Raw genomic sequence first — 26,671 nt, 5'->3', positions numbered from 1 at the left:
ATAAGGAGAAAAGAAAGGTCAATAGTCATATTGACTGAATCACCAGGTGGTATTCTGCAGTCAAACCATCTTCATACCTTCGTGCTGCAGGGCATTCCCTTGACTGACCCATGAGAGCCTGTGAAGAGAGAATATATTGGATCTCCCCAAGGTTTTCATTCTTAAATCTGGCTCCATTTCCCCTAAAAGGCCATAGTTGGAGACAGTGTACAAGAAGAAAAAGGATTGGATTGATGTGGTAGCTCGATTCCATGTACTAAAGCACACGGGTCTGTCCACCACTCTGGCAGCAATTGCAGTAAAAAGCATCTTTCTATGGCATGGTGTGATCTCCACAGCACTGAGAGGTATAGCTTTAAGATGGTTCTGGGTATAAGGGATGAAATAAATTACTCAGTGCGTAGAAAACACTAATAGCAGATCTCAGGGCAACATCGACAATTAATGGGAGAAATGAAGCCATGGGTAGAAAATACTTTCCCTGTTGTCTGGCTTTTGCAGCCCATCATTTTCAGGTCTCTCTACCTTGCCAGCACTCTAGACAGATATAGCTTTTATCTAAATATGGAACAGCGGCCTGTAAGGATATAACACCCTCACCTCCCACATTATGGCACCAAAGATGCAGCTCATATTCCCCAGGGAAGTTGAATTTGAAAGAAAAGAGAGCGTGTTTGCCGCCCCCGTGGTTTTCTACAGGACACCGAGACATGCGGAAACCTAGAAATGTGTCAGCTAAACAGTCTGGCTTCACACGCTGACGGAGAGCTGGGTAGCACAAATGTTTAGCTCGGGAACTGAGCACAGTGAAAGTATGTGAGCTGATGATGCAAATGAGCTTTGCTTCAATTTTAGCAGCTGTCTCAGCATCAGCCTATTTTAGTAGTTTCAGGTAACACAGCCTTTTGATATCCCAGAAATACGCCTTGGCCATCCTTCTCATTTTCCCTTATCTTTAAGTCCTACTCCAATTAGAAGCCTCCCTTTGACAGCAGGGCTCTGGAGGTTAAATAGAACAATTGAACTCTATCTCATCCTTCTCAGAATTTCTTGCTATTCTGAGAAACTATAGCCTATTCTTCCAAGTTGATCAAATACAATATTAGTGCAAAGCTACTGGAGTTGTGAGTTTAAAATTTATTTTTTGTGGTTTCTCTTTATAGGAATATTTTATATCAAAAATCTCTATTTCATTTCCCATATTTATGATTCAACAGGAACTGAGGAGACTCTGGAAGGGACAGTTGTCTATGAATCTTTTGAATTAGATATGACCCCCAAATCTGCGTAGGAACACGGATTTATTTCCCTGGAACATCTCTTTGGGCTGTAAGTCCTTGAACGTGAAGACCCTGCTTATAAATCGTTGGCCACTTCCCAGAGTCTAGCACCATACTATAAACAGGGAAAATTCCCAGCAAATAGTTGCTGATACAACATATGTGCTTTGAGGCAATAATTCCCTACCTTGAAGAATGAGTTATCTCAGGGAATTTTAGTAGAGTGAAATATAATACGTAATTAAAAAAAATATCGTGCACCAAACTTTTCAAACTATTTTCATCAGCACCTTTTAAGAAATATTTGTAAGAAGCTATTTGTTAATAAATTCAGACTCAAATTTCGTCTCAGAATTAATGTAATCTGTTTGTGGGAGATAAGGGTGAGGATCCTTTGCAATTCATAAAATGAAAACTCAATCTGGACTTGCCACGTGTCAACCATATATACATACACTGGTTCTTCTTATACCGTACACTCAAATTCTTAAAGAAAAAAAAACTGCTGTGTAAATTAAAAATAATCTATTATGAAGAAGTTTGCCATGTGGATTCCTTTTCTACTCCCCTCCCAAATTATTATTTCTGGAACAATAGAATTATAATACTTTTCTTCTCTCTTCTGCTATCTGCACAGTTTTTCCTCCTTCGCAGCTCTTAGAATAATGTTATGGAGATTTCTGTTCATGTGTGTGAGTCGAATTATTCTTTAACTATTCAAAACACAATCCTGTATAGCTGCAATAGCAACGCCATCACGTTCTGACATTTCGCTTTTTCCTTTCTCAATCTTCTTTTTCTTTTACTATCATCTAGTTTTCCCAGCTAGAGGAAAATTCTAGAGGTTTGGGTTAAAGCCAGTGCTTTGCCCTAGACCACTCACCTGGAGGAGATGAAGGAAGAATTGAAGCAGCATCCTTCCCCTTTCCCTTACAAGCTACTGCTGATGGGCTGGTTGAGAATATATACACACTCACACACACATCAACGCTCACTCTACTAATATGGCCTGTACCGTCTTCTTCTACCTAACACTAATTTGGGGTTCCCCATCTGATGGGTGCTTACACAATGATCTCTTTCATATGCAGGGTAGCAATTCAAACTAAATACTTCAATTATTTATAAGTGGATCTCAGAGACAACAACTAGCAGCTGGGCTATAGAAGCTGCTTTTACTGAGGCGTGGCCAATAGAACCACATGCCACTTTAAAACAGTGTTACTAATATTTATGTGACTTGCTCAGCTAGTTTTGATCAGTTCTTCCCTAGCCTATGTGGAAGAAGGCTTCCTATTTTTGCTTGCCTAAAATTATAAGCTGGTTCTTTTCTTTGTCAGACTTCAGGAGCAATGGAAGGTTAGGCCCCTGGGCTTAAAAGTATGCCAAACACATCCAAGCCATACTATTTCCTCTATTTTCCCTTCAGGTCTTTGGAGTCAAATAAAAATAGGCCTGAAAGTAGGTAATCTGGAAGCTCAAACTAAGAACCTTGGATGAAGATTCTAATTTTGACCTTTAACGACATTGTATATGTTAGTGGCAACGAGCAGTAGGTCATAAACGAAATTACCAAAGAGACTGGAGCCTGGGTTAATGAATTTACACCTTTAAGGGAGAAATGCACACATGCAACATGCACACAGGAAAGCTAGTCAGCACACTTACCAAGCACTGCTTCCAGCTGCAGGTCTTGCTGGCTTCCTGATAAACATCTACTTCGTTTTCAGTGTATCACAATCTAAAGCAGGATTCTTAGTGTTCCATGACCTATTAATGAGAGAGTATGAGGTACTGGCTTCTGAGAGTTCTGTAATTTCTCACGTCAAATCCACATGTGGAGAAGTGAAAATTCTAGTGTTGATTAAACCATGGCGATTCTTTGGGAGAAGATGGTGTGAGTCGGTGTAGAGTCCATCCTCAGCATTGTGTATCTGATGACTTGCCTTGCAATGGCGGTTCAATAGCAAAACACTGGCAACAACCTTGTCGCCTGCATGGTGACAACCATTAGAGGGCAGCACAGCTACATTTTCTTAGCAGGAAACCAGAAGGAACAGATGGTAGGAACAGTCCTTGCAAGAGTCTTCGTGACTAAGGCAGTGGTCTCAGCCAACCAGGCATTTTCCCCCTCCGCATTAACACAAGGCTGATAGTAGAAGCTCATGGTAACAAATGAAGCTGTGTCAGTAAAATGTCATTACAAGAATACACTTTAAATTTTGTATAGGTATAATTCCTTGTATTAAAAACATTTTTCTGTTTTAATCAAGAGTGCACCTTTTCGACTTAGTTTTTTCATTATCATTTGTCTCTGAGATTTGTGGTGTGTGTGTAGTATACGTAGTTTGGGAAACTGTAAGCAAACATGGGTGGTTTCCCTCCCAGGAAAGTCCACATTCCCAAGTCTTCCATGACCCAGCATTGTAGAAAAGAGAGCCATTGTAGAAAGATGGGAATTAGACACACACGGAACTAATGACCTGCAATAATGACAAGTCACCTTGTATGTTATCTCATTTGTTAACTATGGACATCTTGACTGCAAGCTGCCAGGGAGAAGAAATCTGGGTAAATAATCCATAATTATATTACAGTAGATGGAGATGGGTTGGTGAAGGGAAGTTTTATCTTTTGGGATCAAAAAGCCTTTCCTTTGACTTTACTGATGAATAAGCTGTTACATGGTAAATAAAACAAGACAGTGTCGCTTGCTATACACTTAAAAAAAAAAAAAACACTGCCTACCTGGGCACCTATCTCAATAGAGCAAAGAATGTCTCATGAGTTGGAGAGAGAAGTTGAACAGCTGGAGGAGGGGGGCGTGGAGCCCAGGCCATGCCCCAGAGCGGAGAGGGGCTCAGGAGCAACCTCATTCCACAGCCACCGGGCCTGGAACTGGGGCAATGAGACACTTGACTCCATCTTTAAACAAGCAAAGCCAACACCTGTCCTGATTCCTTGCTGTTTTCTCTGATCTCCCGAGGATCTGTTCTGCTCAGGCAAAGCGTAACAGAAACTATTCAGGGATGCTGAGTTTGAAAACTAAAACAAGATTTAAAGTAGAAGGATAAAAATGATCAAGTTACATTTGAGGGTGGTACAGTTATTTAGCATGTAGGCAACTTCCTCACACTGAATATGGTGAGATTTTCTCTCCTTTTTACAGAGTGGGACTAAGAGGTGAAAGGTGGAGAGATTTGCCTGGGAACTGGAGGCTCGAATATACACTTGGATATTCAAGGGAAATGTAAAAGTTCAGAGAAATATTCGATGCACATTCTTAAGATTGAATGAAACCTTGTATCGCCAAATTAAGTTTCAATCAATGTACTTGTTAGTTAAAATCAATCTTCTCATTTTTTTCCCTGTGTATTTCGACATCAGTTTTGACTCTTTCCAGTGATAACAGCTTTGGCTGAACTCTGCTTTAGGGAGCTTGGAAAACAGAAGGCGTGCAAAGAACTTGACTCTGTAATTCTCACTGTCCATCAGCCACACCATCTCTAACCATTATGTTGCATAGACTATGAATTTAAAGCAGATCATACCTTTACATTGCTCTATATGCACACTTCTACTAGAGCTTACTGATTGGGTAGGGGTGCCTTTGAACACAGGTCAGCTGCATTCCAGTGAGCACAATTCTCAAGGGTTAGAAGGGTGACTACGATGCATGGTGGTGATGAGTGGCTTTAGAGGAGGACTGAGAAAGGCATTGAAGAGCAGCTGGGGCATCATCTCACTGTCCCCAGGTTCTTTTTATCAAGAGAACTACAGATTGGTGCCCGTCTGGGAGTAGTCCTAGGCACTTTAACCTCCGGCATCATTTATGACATTGGATGTCCTGATCTTTTTACTCCCCGTGCGCATTAAACTAAAATCCCTCGCTAAGTGTGCCGTTACAACATACTGCCAACTGAGTGGCTTGAACATAGAGATTTGTTGTCTGTCTTGGTGTCTGTTCTGGAAGCTGGGTGCTGCAGCTCGAGGTGCCACAGGGTTGGTTCCTTTTGAGGGCTGTTGGGATACACATCTTCCAACCGCTGCTCTGGCTTCCGGTGGTCTGTTAGAAATCCGTGGAGGTTGTTGGGCTGTGGAAGTATCTGATCTCTGCCTTGATCTTCACATGGCATTCTCTATGTATTTGTGTTGTCTTCTCTCTGTGCCTGTCACCAAATTTCCCTTTTTTACAAGGACATCAGTCACATCAGATTAGGAGCCCACCCTACTCCAGTCTGACCTCATCCTAACCCAGCTGGTTACATCTGCAATGATTCTACCCAAATAAGGTCACGTTCCGAGATACTCAGGGTTAGGACTTCAACATATAACTATAGGGTGGAACAAAATTTAATTCATAACAGGGAGAAACTTAATTAATAATGTGAGTTTAATTTATTTAAATACGGTTTTACTGTTGGCTCTTTATACTTTGTTCAGAGTAAATCATAGTATTCTTTAATGGAATATAATGGAAATACTTTTATGATGGTTTATGTATTTCTTGAATTTTTAATTGAAAATTTGATTTTTCCAAATAGTATAGCTGTATCTGTTTTTTTTTTTAATTAACACAACCAAGTGAGACAGTCAGAGAACATTATTTTGTTCCTATTCCTTCAGCAAAAGAGTTCCTCAGCCATTCAAACTTCCTGATGTTCCTAACAAGCCCATTATAATACTAGTGACCCCCGTCCCACCAAATTCTCTTTGCCTCTAAATCCCCCAGGCTTCAGGTTAAGTTGCTTTCTCCTGTTCCTTCCTCCATGAGTACAAAGCACAGTCAACCAGGGAGCTTTGCAGAGGAATCTAATTGATATGAGAGGATTTGGGTACTATATTTACCTATGCTGCCATCTTAACTGGAAGTTGGAGTTTTATTTTTTTGTATCTGAGTATCTGATCCATTTGTAATATTATATTAATATTTTAATTATTCTGTTAAAAGTCATATATTAATTTTAATACTCTATTTTGGGGAGAAGTATGTTAAACTCTTCCTCTCTCATTGTTGATTGATCTGTATTTCATAGTATTTCTGTTTATTTCTGCTTCACTTATTTTGTGGCTAAGTTTTTGGGTACCTGCAGATCAAGACTATTAAAATTTTTGTTGAATTTTTTCTTTTATGATTATATGATGATTTTCTATATCACATTAAAGCCTATTATCAGCATAGCAAAAACAGATTTATTTTCTACTTAATACATCATTAAAATGGGAAGTATATCATAAATACAAAGTATTCCATAGAACTTTATTAAATCAACAATTTGTGAAAACAAAAAAACTAATCAATAGTAAAAACACAACAAACCAAGACATGACTAGTTTCCAAAAAGAGAGAGGATGGGGAGCATTTGAACAGCAGACCACCTAAACTCACTTTCCTCCCTTAACACATGAGGAGGCTGAGACCCAGAGAGAAGTGATCACTCAAGCTCCAGATGCCCAGGCAACTTCAATGTATGGTAGTGAGGGGCAGTTTTGTGGGGTTCAAATATTTGGGTCTACAAGTGTTACTAGATAATCTGGGAACTTTCCTCAGGACCATAGAGGTAACAGTGAGAAAGAGCCAGCCCCTCATTTGTGTTACTGGAGTTTCACACCCCTGCTCCCCAGCAGCAGGAACCAAGGAGGTGAGGGATGGTGAGGATCTGGGAGACTAACAGAGGGACTCCACCTGCATCTGCCAAGGACTTTCTTCCAGCAGTTTTCTGGTCTGGGCATTTTGTGTCACCCTTCTTCACCGAGGAGAGGGTCATTGCACTCCCTACTCTCCTCCCTTCTGTGTCACCCACTTTCTCCCTCTGTCTGTTCTTTTGCCCCCTGCCCTGGCCATCGTTTTCATTTCCCACTCTGGCTTTGGCAGGGTCGTGGCACCAAGCCATCCCCACCCATGATGATTAGCTGCTTGGGAAAATGAAGAAACTGAGCACAGAAAGAGCATGGGAACTTTGCTGAACTCAGTAAGATTTTGAGCCTTTCTTGGACTTCCCCACTGTTTGTGGGACAGTAGCCCTGACCTTTGAGTCAGCCTTTTTGTCACCACTCAAGAAAGATGCCCAGCTTCTTACTCACCCCCTGGGACGTATCCCAGGTTTCCTGTCTGCAGCCTCTGAAGCTGCTCCATTTGTCAGCATGGGCCAGGAAGTCAGTGCCTTCCCCTAACTGTTTTGGTTTCATTATGAGGCATAATTACCTCTGCATTTGAGCTTGTTATCTGTGTTACTGATGCTGAGGTCATTTCTTTCTATAAAAGAGAGAATTATCAAGGTTATCCCCAAACTCATATGTTTAAGTAATCTGTTTCGTCTTTATAAATTATATTCTGAAACAGTTGAGGAAAGATCATATCGTAAAGTTGCACTTTCCTAAATCCTCATCTGTTTAAGCCAGGTTCTTCCAGATCCACAGAATGTTGGAAGACATCGTAAAGTCAATCTATCTTTCCATCCTCGGTGGTCACCGTTTGTCTCAGCATCCTCATCTGAAGCCAGTTTCTCATTAAAGGTAATGTGGACTATGTTTGGGCCCCATGGCTTTCATAGTTTGTTTTTTATGTTTGCTGGAAATGCTATGAAACTCAAAGAAAAGGAAAACACAAGGTTTATGACATGAGTTTAATGATATTTGTATTCACATCTAGGTGAAATAATATGGTGAGTAAATAAAAGCAGTGCTAACACCTTGCACTGGCCACATCCGTGCCTGCCTCCCTAAACGCTGCTTTGTGAAGGAGAGGAATAAGCAGAGGCACCAGAACTATCAAGCATTGCGATCTGCGGCAGGCTTGCATCCTTATTCAGAACACAATAGCAACAGTTATTTTTGTACTCTGACAGGTTTCAACTGGCTGCTGAGAACAACGAAACGGCTGTACAACCCAGGATTTTTACTCACCACAGAACTCAGTTCATAAGTCTGCAGGAAACTCCATATACCTACACGGGGAAAAAGCCTCTTGGCATTCTTGGGAAAGAGTTCGGGGAAGGCAGGGCTTGGGGAATTTGAGGATGGCCAAGCAATGATACCCAGGTGATCTCTGAATGAAAGGAACTTACCCGTTAGTATAGCTGTATCTATTAGTAGCCAGGATATCCTTAGGAAATGTTTATGCAAATCCTTTCATTCCAGCTGCTTTTCTAAACAGAGCCCACCTTTGCTCTCAGAGTCAAGGAAGAGATGGAAGGTGCTCTAGGCTGGATGCCTCCTACTACCAGTAACCTAAGGCTTGAATAAATGAGAGGAGCTGATGGATTCCAACAATGCATCAACCACACAAGGGCATTTAGAGCCTAATTAAATTGCTTTCTAAATTATGCAGTTTTTCTTCACTATAACACTTTTTTTTTTCTTGTGAATGAAACCCTGACATACCTTTGAACACTCCTGATACTTGCAGATTCATGCCATGGAAGGAGCAAGATGAATATTCAGAACCACATCTCAGCTTTCATTCTCTGACGTGCGTGGGCCACTAGGCCCGGCTGACCGTTAGGAACGCCCAGCTTGTCATCTTTGCTACCCTACTCTTTATCACACGCAGACTAAAAAGCAGGCACAGTGCTTGGAATGACTGAGCCAAGTAAAGATGGGGAAAATTGCACATTTTTCATATTTAGACTTCCACATATTTTTATGTCTGAATTGATATCAGCAAAGGAGGTTTTCCTGCTGGACAAGTTCGTAGTTGTTCCTGTAAGACCTAAACTTCCTCTTATTCCGTACTACCCAGGTAGGGTGTTCCAGAAAGCATTCCCTCCCATTATTACTTTGCAGGGGTTTGTTTATTACAGATGCAGTTCTGAGGTTCAAGGCAAGATATTTGCAAATTATTACACACTCTGCAAACTTACCCCCAAGGAGCCAATTTTTTCCTCATTCTACTTTATGATAGAGGATTATACTGATGTCATGAAAATTTAAAAATGAAAATTCTTGCCTGCAGAGTAACAATGCTCAAGGAAAACCCAGGAAAGATGAGGCTTCCTAATTAGACATTCAGATGAGCAATCCAAGCTCAGCAGAAGAGAGCTGAAAAGGAAAAACATAAGAAAATAAGTTCCTAAACAACATTTGACTATACATAATCCTCTTAAGGAAAAAAAAAAAAAAGCAAGTTGTTACTTTTCTGGTGGAGCTTAAGGAAGTAGTTAGACTTGTAAACAGAATGGCATTTTCGTACAGGCGGAAAGAAGACAAGTACAAGTGCCCCATGAGATAAAGAGTTTCTCTTTCAATTGAAGTGCTCAGGGAGAGACGGAATCACATCAGAGATACTGTGCAGAGGCCGAAGAAGTTACCTCTAAAGTGCCCGAAAACTCTGACATCGTGTGTAAGTACACACAACTTCTTTGACGTTTTCTTACTGTCAAGAAAGGAACTTGAAAGGGGAACTACTATTTTGGGGCATCTACTAAGGGGCCATTGCCTTCCAAACAACGTGAAGCACATAGTTATCCATCATTAGTGTTGGTGATTTTAATCTTAGTACCTTACACTTCCATATTTAAAAAATGTCCACCTGCACTGTATTACAGGATTCTCCTAGAAGCCTGTAAGGTGGGGAGGGCAGATGCCACCACTCCCATTTTGCAGGTGGGGATACACACCAGAGGGGCTGTGTAACTGATCCTCTGGCAGACGGCCAGTTCAACAAAGGCTTACTTAGGCTTAAGAAAGGCAGGTAAGGTGACCAATAGGCATAGTCCACTAGGTTGTCAGCATCCGTAAGAGCTCCAGAAATAAGAAGCTGGGTGTGCCAGTTTAGGCTTTTTCCCACCTGTAAAATAGAAAAAAATAATATAACCACCTGATCTACTGCCAAACTTTACTGAAAATAAATAATATTTGAAGGGAAGCAATGATTTAGATGCCATTTTATAAATTGTGATTATGACATGCATGTGTGGAGGTGTGAGATACAGCTGTGTACCATGAAAACAGCCATGGGTAGTGTTCAATAGAGCTCAATGTACCAGTGCAGTTTCATTCACAATTCCTACGGCATTTGTTCCTTTGGTTTCTGCTGATTAAATTAAAATATATCCAAACAGAGGGATAGAGAGGATATTTTTAAATGCCATAGTTCAATAATAATTTGTTAATAATTTGGTAAATTTTTCTCTTTTTTCTAGATACATAAATAGTTTAGTTATATTATTTATTATTTAATAGCTTTATAATATATTTTAAATATGATATTACATAGTTTTACAAAGCAATTTTTAATGACCATCCATACTTCAAACAAAGGGATTAAACATTTTCTGACTGACAGGCACTTAGGTTAAAAAAGAGGCATTTCTGACATTCACTGGGCACTGGCTATGTGCCAGACCCACTTAAATTAAGTAGCTATTCTTTTCTTTTCTTTTCTTTTTAAATTAAGAAGTAAGCTTAGGCTTGGCAATTCCAGAATTTAAAACATCTCATTACAAAATCTGTTTTTCTAGCCCATGTGTACTGTAATAACACAATACAACTTTTATTTATTTATATGTATTTACTTTTTAAAATTAAATTGATTGGAGTGAAGTTGGTTACTAGGGCTGCCTGGGTTTCAGGGGTGCATTTCTATGACACGTGGCCAGCACACTGCACAGTGTGCCCACCCCCACAGTCAAACCATCTTCCATCGCCACACATCTAGCCTCCTTTGTCCGTTACCACTCCCCCACCCCCTCCCCTCTGGTGACCAACATACTGTTGTCTGTCTGTGTCTATGAGTTTGTTTTATATCCCACATCTGAGTGAAATCAGATAGTTTTAGCTTTTCTCACTGACCTATTTTGCTTAGCACAATATCCTCGAGGTTCATCCATGATGTTGCAAGTGGCAGGATTTCATCTTTTGTCGTGGCTGAGTAGTATCCCATTGTATATATGTACCGTATCTTCTTTATCCAGCCCTCTGTCAAGAGGCGCTTTGGAAGTTCCCATGTCTTGGCACCCTGAATAATGCTGCAAAGCACAGAGGGGTGTATATATCTCTGTGAATAAATGCTTCCAAGTTTTTCGGGTAGACACTCAGAAGGATTGCTGGGTCATATGGTAACTCTATTAATATTTTTTTTCACCAGACTGTTTTCCACAGTGGCTGTACCAGTTTACATACATTCCCACAAGCAGTAAATGAGGGCTCCTTTTTTTCTACAACCTCTCCAACCTTTGTTATTACCTGTCTTGTTGATAATAGCCTTCCTGACAGGTATGAAGTGGTATCTCATTGTAGTTTTGATTTGCATTTCCCTAACAGCTAGTGAAGCTGAACCTCTTGTCATATATCTGTTCACCAATTGTATGTCTTCTTGGGAGAGGTGTTGGTTCAGGTCTTCCCCTGATTTTTGAATTGGATTGTTTGTTTGGCATTAAGTTGTATGAGTTCTTTATATATTTTGGATATTAATCCTTTGATGGAGCTGTTGTTTGCAAATATCATCTCCCATTCAGTCAGTTGCCTTTTTGCTTTGTTATTTCCTTTTGTTGTGCAGAGACTTTTTAGTTTGACATAGTCCCATTCATTTATTTTTGCCTTCACTTCCCTTGCCTTTGAGATCAAATTCATGAAATGTTGTCTATGACCAAGGTCCATAATTTTACTGGCTATGTTTTCTTCTATGTCATTTATTATTTCAGACCTTATATTTAAGTCTTTGATCCATTTTGAATTAATTTTTGTACATAGGGAAAAAGTGTAATCTAGTTTTATTGTTTTGCATGTGATGTTCCCAGCACCATTAATTGAAGAGGATTTCTTTTCTCCATTGACAACACAACTTTTAAAATGGAGCATCGGTCTAAGGTTATCTGCAGAACCTACGGTGTTTTGAGGAGCAGATCTGATATAGATTTACTTTTTCTGTGACAGCTTTCTGTAAATTTTCCTTTAAAATTAGATCCAGAAACTGAGGCTCCCAGAAAATAAAGGATCGCTTTGGTAACCCAGATAAAACATGTCCACATTTTAATAATACCATATGGGGGGGAATCTGGACTCAAGCAATTGATTGACATTTAGAATTCAGTGGAGTTGGGTTCCAAATGCAGTACGGAATTGTATGGAAATTTAAGATCTTCACTAACTTCATTTCCTCTTTGAACTAGAGAGTAGCTAGCATTAGGTGCTTCCATTCTGTTTTTTATTTATGATGTATTAATGCTTTAGAGTCTAAAAGAGAAATGAGGGACAACAGTTCTAACCTGAAAAATAAATCAAAGACTGTATTCCCTGAAGGCTAATAAATGTCCCTTTTTAAAAAAAATAGAAAGTTTAGTTAATTTAAATGATCACATCTGTGATTCAAAATACATCTGGTCTTACAGAAAACAGCTGGGTCCAGAAGCCAAGCTGGTGAAGGCTGAATACATTGTAGCAGGACGATAATTGGTCTCAGAAGTAAAGTCTTCCAAATGCACAGCTATTCGACATTATTTCAAGGAGTGTCTCTGGAGGAAGGTTGATCTTGACGTGCCATTCTTCTTTCTGTGGTGTCCTCTGACAGTGCACGAAGACAATGACAGTTAGCAGGGGAGCTGGAGAGAAAAGCTTCCAGAGCCTTTGCAGGAGATTCAGTTCTGCGGCAAAGTCGATCAAGATGTAGACTCTTTGTGCAGTCTCCTGTCTTCAAAGTAAGCCCAACTCCATGAGCGAACGAGTAACACCATTTGAAGAGGGATCAAATGGTTTGGGATGAGGGTGAACATGTAGCTAGTCCTTTATGCCAAAGGTTCCCAATCCATGGGCTTGGAAGTTCTGGGAGATGGAGTGACTGCTGTCAATGCTGAATTTTTGATGTCTTCTAAACTAAATTTTGTGCACAAAAAAGATTATTCAGAGGTGACTTTGGTTTTAAATATTAACATTCCGTTTAATAAAGTTATTCATTCAAAATCTGAGTTTGTCCCTTAACTTATAAATCTTAATATATTAAGTGATATATGTATCACTTAATAGAGTGATAAATTTAATATATTTTTATATTAAAAATATAAAAGATTTTTGCAGAACCCTTTGTTAATGTCTGCTACCACGTCCAAAGTTATATCATTACCTCATTTAAATATTTAAGCTGCAATTATAAATTTAATATTGTAGACTTCTTTTTTTAAGTAATCTGATTTAACAATTTTTCTAATTCTTAAGCAGTTTTTAGAAGTCTCATAAATATATCTTATGAAGAAGCAAATTTGAAGAACCTGTAAGTCAGTCTCAGAGTGTGGTCCTAGGCCAACAGTGTCAGCACTCCTGGGAATGTTAGAAATGCAAATACTCAAGCTCCATTCCAGATGCACTGAATAAGAAACGGGATTGGGCCACGCAAGCCCCTCCAGGTGGTTATGAGACAAGCTAAGGTTTGAGAACCAGTGATTTATATGTTCTAATATTACATAAACATAACATTTCAAATTAAAATCACACCTCTAAATAAATTCCTTAAAGATTTTTCATCAAAATCATAGGTTCATGCACTAAACACCCTGCTGTGTTAATGCCTCTTGTATATTATCAGTACTTAAAATATCTCACATAAATTTGTTCTTTATAAGTCTGACTTGGAAAATGTGAATACTAGACAGTATGATTTACTTATTTTCTTCTTAAAGAATTCACTCTCTAAGGAAACACTGCCATTTGCCTATCAGGGGCAATAAGTTTTAAATACCTTGTTAGCTCCAGGAGGTTGCTAATTGATCAGATGTGTGGCTGGCTTGAGACCTGGAAGTGGTGACGTTCAGGGTCAGCTTCCTTAGCAGTAGCCGTGTGGTAGAACCCACAGCTTAATGAGGGGAGTGGTTACCTCAGGTCCCCACCTTGGGTGTGAGCTGGAGCATTCCTTGACTTTCAAGGAAAATTACAGTCCATGACCTCCACCTCCACCCATGTAAACCACATGCTTAGGTCGTGTTAATCATGTAGCACTTATTTCTAATCCGAATTCTTTTGTTGTTTTCCTATCTGTCCGTTGACAATGATCTTCATATTTAAATGACTTCTGGCTGAATACGGTATATCACAGAGCTGTCTGCCTTGGGTTTCACTATCTCCAGGGGCCATTTCCATGACAATGACACAGGGTCTGTGAAACCTTATGCACCCTACATATGGTCAGCGAATTGTAAGTATTTGCTTTTGTTCATACACCTGCAATTACTTTCCAGTTGAGTGGAACTGCTGCTGTACTGGTAAAATATGGCATTTTCAAGCATTATTGATTTTTATTGTAGCTTTTTGTCATTATGTATTATTTTCATCTGTGGGTGCTAAAAATAAGCTCAATGTAAATATTCACAAAACCATTTTCTGTCAAAAGGGTGCTCATTTGGAAAAACGCACTATAAGGAAAGGATAGGTGCTTCATGTGGAATGCATTTTGTTATTTAATTATAATCCAAAAGCAACACATTTTTAGCCAAAAAAGCAACTGGGGCACCATGGCTGCAAATCTAAGTGAATTTTGTTCTAATATGCAGGTCTAAAGATGATACTGCCTACCTAGCATCATCAAGGGGATATATTTAGAATGTATTTTCCAGTGGAGTGTTGCAGATATAATTCTGGCTAGCTTGATTAATTTCCTATTTCTACTTATTGCAAACAAACTACTTAGCAACACCTCCACTAGCACCACTACAAGCCATCTGTCACCTGGGTTGTTGCAGTGGCCTCTGAACTGCTCTCTGTGCCTCACCGGTACTCACTGCATCTCCACATGTCTCTCTCCACCGATTTACACAGCCTCCATAGTGATCTCATACAACCCTAGAGCAGAGCACGCCACTCCTTCACTCTGAGTCCTCCAACATGTTCCTATCTCCTCCAGGAAAGAGCCATTCTGTACAATGGCCTTGGGACCCTCTGTGATGTGACCTTTGTTCTCCTTTCTGACCTCATCCCTGTTTCTCTCCGCCAGGCATACAGAACTGTTTGCTAAACACATCAGCATATTTTGCCTCAGGGCCTGTGAACTCTGCCGCGTAAATCATCCCTTGGAGCTCACGTGACTTCCTCACACACTTACTTGAAGACTTTGCTCAGATATTACCTCTTCAATAAAGACCTTTCCATGTAATCAATCAAAATGGCAAAGGCTGTCTCTGAACTCTCTCCCTTTCTGCTCTTTTCCCCATAAGACTGACTACCTTTTAATTAAATGATTGTCTACCACCTCCCTGAAGAATGTGTACTCTATGCGGGGAGGGATTTTTGACTGCTTTTTTTTCTTCTCCTCTACCATATTCCCCATGCCTGAAATAATGCCAGCACATGCTCAGCACTCAATAAATAATGGTTAAGTGAAATAAGTAAATGGACTCCCCAAAGGAGAAGAAATCCATTATTTATTACCACCACCTCCCAGTTATGGTCCCAGAATACAATTCTGCAGGTTCTGGCCTCGATTCCCTGGGCAGCAAACATCTTCCAATGGATGTGCCATGAGTAGCTATTGTAGAGCACTGCAGGCCGAGTCAAAACCAAGGTGAGGTGTCAGCTTCATTGGCACAGGATGAATGCAGCTCCCATCTGTAGCTCCCACCTATAATCAGGACTCAGAATTTTTAAGCTCCTCCTTCTCTAGCACTGTCTGTCCCTGCCCCCCCCCCACTCCCCTCCAACTCTGGGCCCAGTCCCACACCTGTAATATCAGAAGTGGGGAGGATAGAACCTAGCCCTTTGTCACTCATTTCCTCCTAGGGACGTTCAGGGTCACAGCAATCTAATATTATGGACTTAACTTTTTAAATTTTATTTAAAGAGCAAGTTTAATAAATCAGAACATTCTTCTGCCTTAAATTTTTAATCTTGCTTAGGCCAAAACATATTTATTTTCTCTGCTCAATAGTATCTGTTCTGTCAGCTCCACGCTTGTCCTTCTTTTCACACTGGGGGTTGCAAGACTGCATCTACACTTCCCAAAGCTTCTGCGTCAGCTGTGTTCCTGGTGTGCCCTCTCAATGACAGGCATAGGCAGGGCCTTGAAAAGTGAAAAAAGGAAAGGCTGCATTTGAATGCTTCAGGTAGTAGCTACTGGCTGTGATAACAATGGTGTTGGCTCTGGCATTGTTGCTGGCAATTCAGCAGCATAACAGGAGTGCAGTTCCCATTCCTCCGCTTAGGAGTCAGGTGTGGGTCCATCGAAGCATCAGTCTGGGGGCTCAGAGGATCCAGTCTCGGAGTCACCGTAGGTTCCGATCTTAGATTAACAGCCATTCCCTCTTTGCCTCTCCTAACACTCCTCCCTTCAACCTCAGCAACTCCAGCTCCTCGGTACCCTTTCCTGAATGTCTCTCTGTTTTTAATACATAGAGTGGTTTCTCTTTTCCTGACTCAATGCTGATTCACTACTTGAATCCTAAGCATGTGCTTTTGCCTCATTTTCCAAGTGTATAAATCATAACAATATGGCTATTTTTCTCTAGAATCAGTGAATCACAAAGAGAACCTTTGTGTTGATGAGCTAACTAGAAGCAGAGTATTTTATGTGATTGGTTGGGGGTGAATATTAGGCTTTCTCTAGCTGGTCCAAAGTTGGAAGCAGGGTCAAAAATTAGGGAAGCTATCAGTTATTAATCAAGTACTGACCATTTGGGACTGATTGTTACCAAAGTTGTTGTTTGACTTCCTAGATTGTTATTAGAGATAGTAGTCTGACTTCCAAGTCCGATTTATAGTAGCCTGGCTACCTGGGCTGATGATTATAGATAAAGGTGAGTTCCTTGGGCTGGTTGCTGCTGGCCATGGGTCAGAGTTCTATTCCTATATATGGTCTGGCCATAATCTATTTATATAGTCAATCTTTCAGAGTTAAGTCGTGTGAAATCTCTCCTCTCCCCCTGCTCTTTGGGAATCTCATTGCATATAGGACAAGGCTACACGTTTGGGTAAAAGGGAATAAGACCCCTCTTGGATATTTCAAACACTACAAGTCAGGTCATGTGCCACGTGGCATAGCGAGGGTTGACATCAAGAGACAGACTTGCTAGTTCACCCTGATGCCAGAACTCAGAATTACCTGGTCAGTCAACCTACATTCTTGAGATCCAAACTCCTAATTAAAAGCTAGGATAATGTGGAAAGTGGATTTTATTAGCTACATAAATTTAATAGCTATGTAAATTGTACAGATTTTCAGTAACCCCTGAACAATGCTACATACATTTGATTTCTTTGCTGGCTTTGGCAAAAAAAAAAAAGTCCTTTGCAAGAAAGTCCCCAAAAGAGAATTAACAACTACATTAGCAGCAATCACATAGTATGGCTTGGTGGGTGTTCCAGTGCATTGGAATGGGGCCCCAGTAACGCCCTTCACATGACATAATTATAAATGAAAATACATCTGTGGTGAGCATATGCATTTCAGTCCCTGATATTGATCCTGCTTTCTGTCTCCTTCAGCTGAGAAGTCAAGGTTTGTTAAAAATAAAATATGTTTTCCACTAAAAACTTCATTGCTTCTACAACTGATTTTCTATTTTATCAAACCAGCTCTTGGTTTCCTCTTGAATTCACTTAGTACCCATGGATACGGGATGGGAGAAAGAGAATATGACAGTTATTACCCAAACCCATTGGTCGTGGCAAAAGACCAGAAGGAAATATAAAAATACAGAGCCTTGTTATTTCTGGATTAATGCTGCAAAGCTATCAAGTAGCCCTTGGCTTTCTCTTTCTTTCTTTTTTTCCTGTCTTGCTTTGTATGCCAAAATGATCCATATCATCCTCACCTTGTGGAAAACAAGTTCCAAATCCAGGAGCCTTCTCCTCTAGTGGAAAGTTTTACTGATCCTTTGAAAATTTTCTTTGCTGGACTGACTGCTATTCTCAGCTGCAGTCTTTTGTGGAGATGTAGTGCTGGCTCAAGCATTTAAGCAGTTCTCTCATTCTTTTCCCCTTAGGGAGATAAAGAAAGGTCTGAGTCATTCGATATCCTTGAGGCAGAAGCAGAAGCTTCAAAGACACCCAGGAGAGTCACAGGGACAGGTTCCCCAGCTGCTTGCCTGAATGGTGTGTTTCATATAAACTCATTCCAAACCATTGGCATCCCCAGCAAAAGACACCATGAAAGCTGTCTCTGGAGGTGGCATGCCTTAAAGATTTTTTTAGCCTGCGTTTTCTGGGAGTATGTTTTAGGCCAGTCCTACAACTATGCCTTTGAGCTGTCAAATATCCGTAGGGACACTGAGATACCCAGACACGTGTGTGCCTCTATTTCCTGGACATCCAGCATCATTCAGCTCATGTGGTAATCAGCCTGTGCTGGGAAGAGTCTTCAGGGTACCTCTGTAGTTGGTGATAAACTCCATTTCTGCTAAGTTGAAGTGTAATGGTAGTCATTTTAGGTATTTCTTAAGGGAAGAGCCATTTTACTGCTAGCTCCCATTCCATTTCCAAACTTATTCTCCGCATGAGCCACACAGCATGATGCCTTTGTTCCTATAAGAAAGGTTTATTAATGCCCACTGAAGTCCTCTCTAGTTTAAATGGATAGAGAGAAGGGTTTTCTTTTGACTCTTCAAGCCATAGCAGGATGCAACAGCTGGGTGTTCTTGTTTTTTAACTTTAATTTGATTAAACCATGTGATCTCTGAGAAAGCATGAAGAAGGAATATTTTACATTAAGGCTTTCACCTTGACCTCCTTGCTGCTCCCTGCTCCTTCCCCATCTAGCTCTCTACACCTGTACCTAAACTAAATAAAGGACCTGCAGTGCTGCAACCCAGGGGATGAGACCTCGCATTGGAGAATTTGGCAGCCAAGTCAGGCTGCCAAAACCCTGACAATCAGAGAGATCGTGCTGAGGACCAATTTCAGCTGGAAAGCACAAAGCTTCATCCGGCTGTTTCAAAGTTCATGCAGCTTTAGCACTAATCCTCTTAACTTATTAGGCCAAGTGACGCAGGTACCATGATGGCAGTGGCATAAAAGCCCCTTCAATTTTTATTTACATCTCTTTGCATGGTAGAATGCAAGCCAACTCATTCTTCTCTGAGATTCCTCCCTCACCATCCTGCCCGGCCCCGAGGCATTTGAAATTGAAGGCCAAAAATGCTTAGACTAACATGTTTGCAGATTTTACATAACACTGCTTTGCCGAAGCACTGGAACTCTTGCAGCATCTTGGCTTAGTGGTTCTTGTTTTGTTTTGTTTTTTCCTTCTGCAAAGGATAACATCTTGGCTGTAGACAAGGTAAGCATTTCCAGTATGAATGTTTAATGAAGATGAAGTCAGCATGCAGCATACTGTGTTTTTTTTTTTTCTGCTTTCTAATAAACCTATGCTCAGCAATAGGCTTATTACTGTGGCAACTTCTTGCAAAAATTTCCTAGCTTCTCCTATGCTCCTGTGCTCAGAAAAAATTTCTTTCAGCGTTACCATTCTTCTGATAAGTTAATTACATGAAGCCTGAAGAATTCAAGGTTGTAAAGCAATGATCAACCAGAAATAACCTTATGATTTTTTTAAACCTCCAAATACTATGTGCAAGTTCATATATGACAGAAACAGAGCAAGAAAGAGCGAACTCTGGAGTTATCAGAATTCCAAATGGATCTCACATGTCATGGGTACTACCAAAAAAATATTTATCATTGGTAGAATAAAAATACTTTTTTGAGTAAAGAGTTAGAAACCAGAAAAAGACACACTGTTGTCGAATGACTAGAAACAGCAGGAGAAAATGAGAGTCCTCAAAGGGAATGAGCCTACAACAGAGTCGAGATTATGTCCCAGTCCCGGCTCTGTTGCTAGCTGGCTGTATGACCTTGGACATGCTACTTTGCCCTTCTCTTATAAAATGTTCAGGTGTAACTAGTGTGACCATTAAGTACCTTTCAGTCCAACAACTCTGGAAGCTAACATCGTGACAAGGATGACCATTCACTGAGGACTTCTTGTATACCAGCCAAAAATGTTAGATGTGTTACATATATATGTTTTTAGAATCCTCATTTTAAAGTGGCATAAAGCTTGGAGAGTTATCTGCCCAAAGTCACTCATATTGTAAATAGTGGATCTTGGATTCACATTCAAAATTGTCTAACTTCAAAAGCCCCTTTGCTTCTAATTGTTATTGTGCATTTGCACAGCTGGTACAAACTCTAGTGGGCTTTGATAAATGTAGAGAAGTAGCAACAACCATGTATTTTCCTCTCCTCTTTCCCTCAAGTATCATAGAAAAAGACTTGCTTTGTCTGTGAAGATAAAATAATACCAGAAAAATAGGGAAAGAAAGTCCATGCTTGTTCAGTTTCAAGAGACGGCTTGTGGTAGGAAGGAAGGTGCCCAGAGTGGAAGATGAAGTGTTGGGGTACAGATCACGTGTTTAAAAACCTGCTCATTTTCAGACAAGTGGAAAAGTAGAAACAAGATTAAATGGAAAATCAATTATTTTCAAACAAATTTTATATCTTATCAAAAGAATAAAGACTCCCTCCATCATTGGGAACTCATCCAACCTCAAATAGGCGTCAAAACATATCTGATGACGAAGATGCTTAGTGTTCATGTCTGAAAACTAAAAGGAACAATTATAAGATTTCGAAGGCACCTCTTGTGTGTGTAGTCGTGAGTCATACTGTCTCTCGTACTCACACTGAGTTTTTAAGGTAGATAGATGGGCATAATTGTCACATTGCTAGCTAGAGAGAGAAACACTGATGTAAGTAGATCATCAGGTGGGAGAGCCACCGGACGAGTTTTAGAGATGATGTAGTGGGAAGACCATTGACCTAGGAATTAGGTGAATTCTTGTCACAGCTCCAGTGTGTGGCAGTGGGGCTCGGTTTTCGTATCTATAAAATGAAACTGGTAATACCTACTTCAAAGTTGAACATTAAGTGTGATTACATGTATAATGGCACTTAATAACAGATGTGATCTATCCTGACTGCCCTTTTATGTTTTACCTGATTTCCTCCTTTCACAGTTGAGTTTGATTTATCCGAGGAAAGAGGTCAATGGAGGCAGAGAGCTGTCCGCCATGGTTGTGATGATGGTCTTCGTCATGATTTGCAGATGTCCAATGTGTAATTGAGCCACAGATGTGCCCCCCTCCTCCAAAATATCTTACAGATTCTGACATATCTTATTTTCAATTCTGAGCACTTTTGCTGACTCCTAACGTATCACTGGCTTGGGTTACAATACAATATATTGTAGTCATTAAAACTAAAATAATTAAGAGCACTGCCTATGCAGTTAAACTGCTGGCAGTGTCATATTCAACAGCTAAAATTTCTGTGATCAGGACACACATCCTTAACCCTCTTTCGCTCAGTTTTTCTCATTTGTAAAATAGAGTAACAATAGTCCCTAACTCATTTTTGTGAGCTAATACTTTTACAGTTCTTGGGAATAATACCTGGGAAGTAATAAGCGTTAAAAAACCTAGCTATTGCTATTCTTCTTCTTATTATTATTTTATCACATTTTAGAAGGAGACCTTATCGTCCAGGATTTTCATAAGTATCTGAACGTTCTGTACATTTGATGTGTTCTTTCCACTCACCTGCACACCATTTTTTGTATATGCCTTTATTTGCACATGGATATCTGTGGATCACAGCTACAGTTATTATGTGTGTGGTTTTACATACATTTGTTATATGATACATTGTCTTTTGCTCACATTTTAAATTCATCATTATGTTTCTGAGGTTTATTACATGTATAGGTAAACTTTGTTCATTTCTGAGTTCCATACTATTCCATAGACATGTATTTTTTTTTTAATGTTCTCCCTTTGAAATCCATTTAGGTTGATCTAGCCTTTTGCTTTTCCAAAGTGGTTAACAGCTTTAAATGTAATCCTTTGTGTTCCTACATGAAAGTTTCTCAGGGTTGTATACATAGAAACAGGATGATCTAGGCGGAAGACGTATGTGGTCTCAAGTGCATTCAACACTGCCGGATTAAGCATCTCTTTGAATGCTCTTTTGCTATTCCAGGTTCCGAAATTTCTGGTCATGCAATTTACCTGGTTTTTCATTTTGGATGTCTTCCTCTTTCTGGATTGTAGGGATTCCTTATGTATTCTAAATATGGATATTTTACCAGTTACGTGCATTGAGAAGCCATTATACTGTTGCCATTATAGCACCGTGTTATGCCAGACTGAGCTGGTTCAAACACTGGTTTTTTATTCACTGGCTTTGTGACCTTTCTCCAATCCCTTAACTCTTTTGAGGTTCAGTCTCCTCATGTATAAAATGGGATAGTCAAAGTAACTTCTGTCGTGGAGGATGAGGAAGACAAAGTGAATCAATGTATACAAACAACTTAGCATGGAGCCTGGTACAAGAAAGGTTCAGTTATCCTTAGAAACTTTTGCTATGCTTGATCCAGTCATTTTTCACTATTTTTTTCCTCTGTTCAAATTGTTTTACCCTACCCTCATACTCGCTCAACCTGATTTATTCTCTCTTTTGGCATTTTGTGTTCTTTGGGTCAGGAACCGTATCTTGGTAATTTTTCATTCCCAAGTCTTCAATCAACTGCCTGGCCTGTATGGGTATTCATTAAATGTTTATAGAATGAATGAATAGATGGATGCTTTAGGTATCATATTGCCTTTCTCGTTACTAAAGTCTTCTTTCATTTCTTTGAGGTATAGTTGTGTCCACCTGAAGGGCAGGTTACGTTTCTCGACTGTGCCTGTGATTAAATCAATAGAGCCGCTCCCTTTGGGGATTTATAATAGCTTGGCTTCTGAGACCTAGTTCCTCATACATTTAAAATTTATCTTCAGCAGAACTTAACTGCTATTCACATATTGCTGTGGTCTGAAAATTTTTTTTAAATTATTCTAGTTCCATCATGTGGGTCAATTTTTGAAGTTTAGATGTCCCTGTAGTATATAAATGGAAAGACACTGCTGATCTCTTGATAAAAATTCTCTGAGTAAAACCCCGGGAGACCTGCCCAGAACACAGAATGAATTAATGAATTGTGGATGGATTTAAGGTTAGACATTCCATCCAACTTACAGGTCTATTCTCTTAGTTGTTGTTGTTGATGTTGTTGTTTTTAGCTTAAAATTTTAGAAATATTCAGCTTGCCTGAAAAAAAATGACCTTGAATTTCAAGATTCTCTTAACTCATATAAGAAGAATGTGTTTCTAACCTTGGCAATTTTCTTCAATTTGGCATGGAACTTCAAGTTTTATAAAAATCAATGAAGGGTATGTCACAGAACAAAAGGTAAATGATAAGTATGTATTTATGCAATTTAGAAGGACTTAGAAAATGCAAGGAATGAAAACAAGCAAGCAAAAGAAAAGTGACAATGGATAATAATACTGTTTTTATAATACATTAGGACCTGGTAGTATCCTATTTTTTTCATAATTGATATACTAAATATTTGGCTAAAACTGTGAGGATAAATGAAAAATGTATGAAAAAGAAACATAGGAGCTGTGTTACATTTTTCTCTAAATATTGCCAAAACAATAGAACAGATGTATAGTAAAATATTTGCTATTACTGTTAATGTGTAGATAAAGTGTATGGTCATTTTATTAGTTCTTATATAGGATTATCACTTGTGAATTCTTATTTATTCTACCTAACCTGTTAAGCATAAGACTCTATTTTTTATTCTTGTTCAACTATAGTTGTCTTCATTTTCCCCCACCACTTCCCTCTCCCCACCCTCCCCCACCTCCCACCCTTGATCCTTTCCCCCTTTGGCTTTGTCCATGTGTCCTTTGTACATGTTCCTTGATGCCTTTTCCCGTTTTCCCCTCATTATCCCTTCCCACCTCCCCTCCGGTTACTGTCAGTCTGTTCTTTATTTCAATGTCTCTGGTTCTATTTTGCTTGCTTATTTGTTTTGTTGATTAGGTTCTACTTATAGGAGAGATCATATGGTATTTTGTTTTACCTCCTGGCTTATTTCACTTAGCATACTGCTCTCCAGATCCGTCCATGCTGTAGTGAAGGGTAGGAGCTCCTTCCTTTTTTCTGCTTCATAGCATTCCATTGTGTAAATGTACCACAGTTTTGGGATCCACTCATTTACTGATGGGCACTTAGCTTGCTTCCAGCACTTGGCTATTGTAAATTATACTTCTATGAACATTGGGGTGCATAGGTTCTTTTGAATTGATGTTTCAGGGTTCTTAGGGTATAATCCTAGCAATGGGATTGCCAGGTCAAAAGGTAGTTCCATTTTTAGTTTTCTGAGGAAATTCCATGCTGTTTTCCAAGTGGCTGCACCAGCCTGCATTCCCAACAACAGTTCACTAGGGTTCCATCTTCTCCACAATCTCACCAGCACTTGTTGTTTGTTGATTTGGTTATGATGGCCATTCTGACCAGTGTGAAGTGGTCTCTCATTGTGGTTTTAATTTGCATCTCTCTGATGGCTAATGATGCTGAGCATCTTTTCATATGTCTCTGGGCCCTTGTATGTCCTCCTTTGAGAAGTGTCTGTTTAGGTCCTTTGCCCATTTTTTAATTGGGTTGTTTGGAAAATCTCAGATATTCCACGCAGCAATATTTTCACTGATATGTCCCCTAGAACTAGAGACATAAAGGAAAGAATAAACAAGTGGGACTTCATCAAATTATAAAGCTTCTGCGTGGCTAAAGAAAACATCAACAAAATGAAAAGAGAACCAACAGTATGGGAAAATATATATGAAAATGACACCTCTGACAAGGGTTTGATCTCCAAAATATAAAAGAACTCACACAACTCCACTCCAGGAAGACAAACAACCCAATTAAAAAGTGTTAAGTATAAACTTTCAATGGAACTGAGCCACAGGGAGCATGTATATAATGCAAACTCAGCGTTTCCTATATTTTTATTAAATTTATCAGTATCTTTTGCTTTTTTAGTGACTCCAACTTCCACCAAGTTGTCTTAAGGAATTTTTCAATTTCTGGCTAATGGGTGGGAAATAGTACTTAGCAACTAAAATACTACCTATCTTGTTTTCCCTCCTCATCTAATTTGTTTGGCTGTCCTGGGTAAGTCATATTGATGTAGTCTATGTATCGTGCATGTATTGAACAACGAAGTTGTGGTTTTCATTGGCTATTGTCTCTTTCCTCCCCTGTTGTAAGCAGGACCATGTGCTGAGTTACAGCTCCTCTTATTCTTCAAGTACACATGCCTTTAACAAATAAGGACCAAGCTGGAATGCATGGATTTCTCCTTCATTCATTCATTCATTCATTCATTCATCAAACAAGTAAAGAACACTTGTTCAGTGCTAGAGGTATGGAGATGAGTAAAATGTGGTCCTGTTCTTAGCAAAATGACATCAAGTGAGAGACAATAACCCTGTTACTACATTGTGAGTAAAGTGTTCTGGGGACTGTGGGAGGAGATCTGAGAGGCATTCTCACCTATCCGGAGAGGGGAAGAGACGATAAAAGATGTCACTTTAGGGGAAAACAGAATAGACTGAAGTTTCCGGGAATGAGTCAAGATTAGTCACTGGAGCATGAGCTACGAGCATAGGAGTCCAGAGAGCCATGTAAACAATGGCTCACCTGTATAAAACCCCATGTCTGGTGTGAGGACATTGTAAATCTCTCAGAATTTCCAGGTGCAGGATTGTAGAAATAAATGAGAGCAGGGGGGTTAGGAAAGAACCTTCTTCCCCTGTCCTCCATTCCCGGAATGCTGGGCTGGTGTAAGTTCTGGGAACCAGAACATCACTATCTTCCCTTACAATTCAGGGCAAAGACCTGTCCAATTGATACCTATCTTGTGATGCTGCTTCGGACTGAATGTTTTTGTCCCTTCCCCGCAAAACTCATATGTTGTAATCCTATTCCTGGTTTGATGGTATTTGAAAGTGGGACTTTTGGGATATAATTAGGGTTGGACTAGGTTATGTGGGCGATGCCCTCACAATAGGATCAATACCTTCATAGAAAGAGGACACATGAGACCTCCCTCTGCTCTCTACCATGTGAAGATACAACAGGAAGAAGGCCGTCTGCAAGCCAGGAAGCAGATCAACAGACACTGCATCTGCTGTGGGACCCTGATGTGGGACTTCCAGCATCCAGAACTGTGAGAAATAAATGTGTGTTGCTCAAGCCATCCTGCCTACGCTATCCGTTATGCAGCCCGAACTAAGTAAGACACAGCCTGCTGGAAATGCTATTCCAGGAAAACTGTGTCTCCTTCTCACACAGGTCCCTGACTGGCACCCCTCTAGCACACTTTGCGGTTTTCAGTGTTGCAGGGAGTGTGTAGGAGGCCTCAGTCTTCTAGCTAGAAACTCCCTGTGATTCTACTGCAAATGGACCAACCTGTTCTTTTAGCTTTGTGTATTCTATTGGGCAAGAAGCTGTTAGACTGCACAACTGCAGGCAACCCCTGAAAGTTGCCGCTACACACATTGCCCTGGGAAGAAGTACT

At 39.9% G+C, this 26,671-nt stretch overlaps 1 long non-coding RNA gene across 1 annotated transcript; it reads left to right on the top strand.

The window, feature by feature from the left end:
- Positions 1 to 19,250: 19,250 nt before the first annotated feature.
- Positions 19,251 to 26,346, top strand: LOC139440302 (uncharacterized). The gene is made up of 2 exons (XR_011650437.1): positions 19,251 to 19,473; positions 25,363 to 26,346. It is a non-coding gene; the product is annotated as an uncharacterized lncRNA (long non-coding RNA).
- Positions 26,347 to 26,671: the final 325 nt, after the last annotated feature.

Source organism: Desmodus rotundus, chromosome 10 (assembly GCF_022682495.2).
Source record: "Desmodus rotundus isolate HL8 chromosome 10, HLdesRot8A.1, whole genome shotgun sequence".
Classification (NCBI taxonomy): Eukaryota; Metazoa; Chordata; class Mammalia; order Chiroptera; family Phyllostomidae; genus Desmodus; species Desmodus rotundus.
The sequence above is the reverse complement of the archived record's forward strand: the minus strand, read 5'-3'. Positions and strand labels throughout refer to the sequence as shown.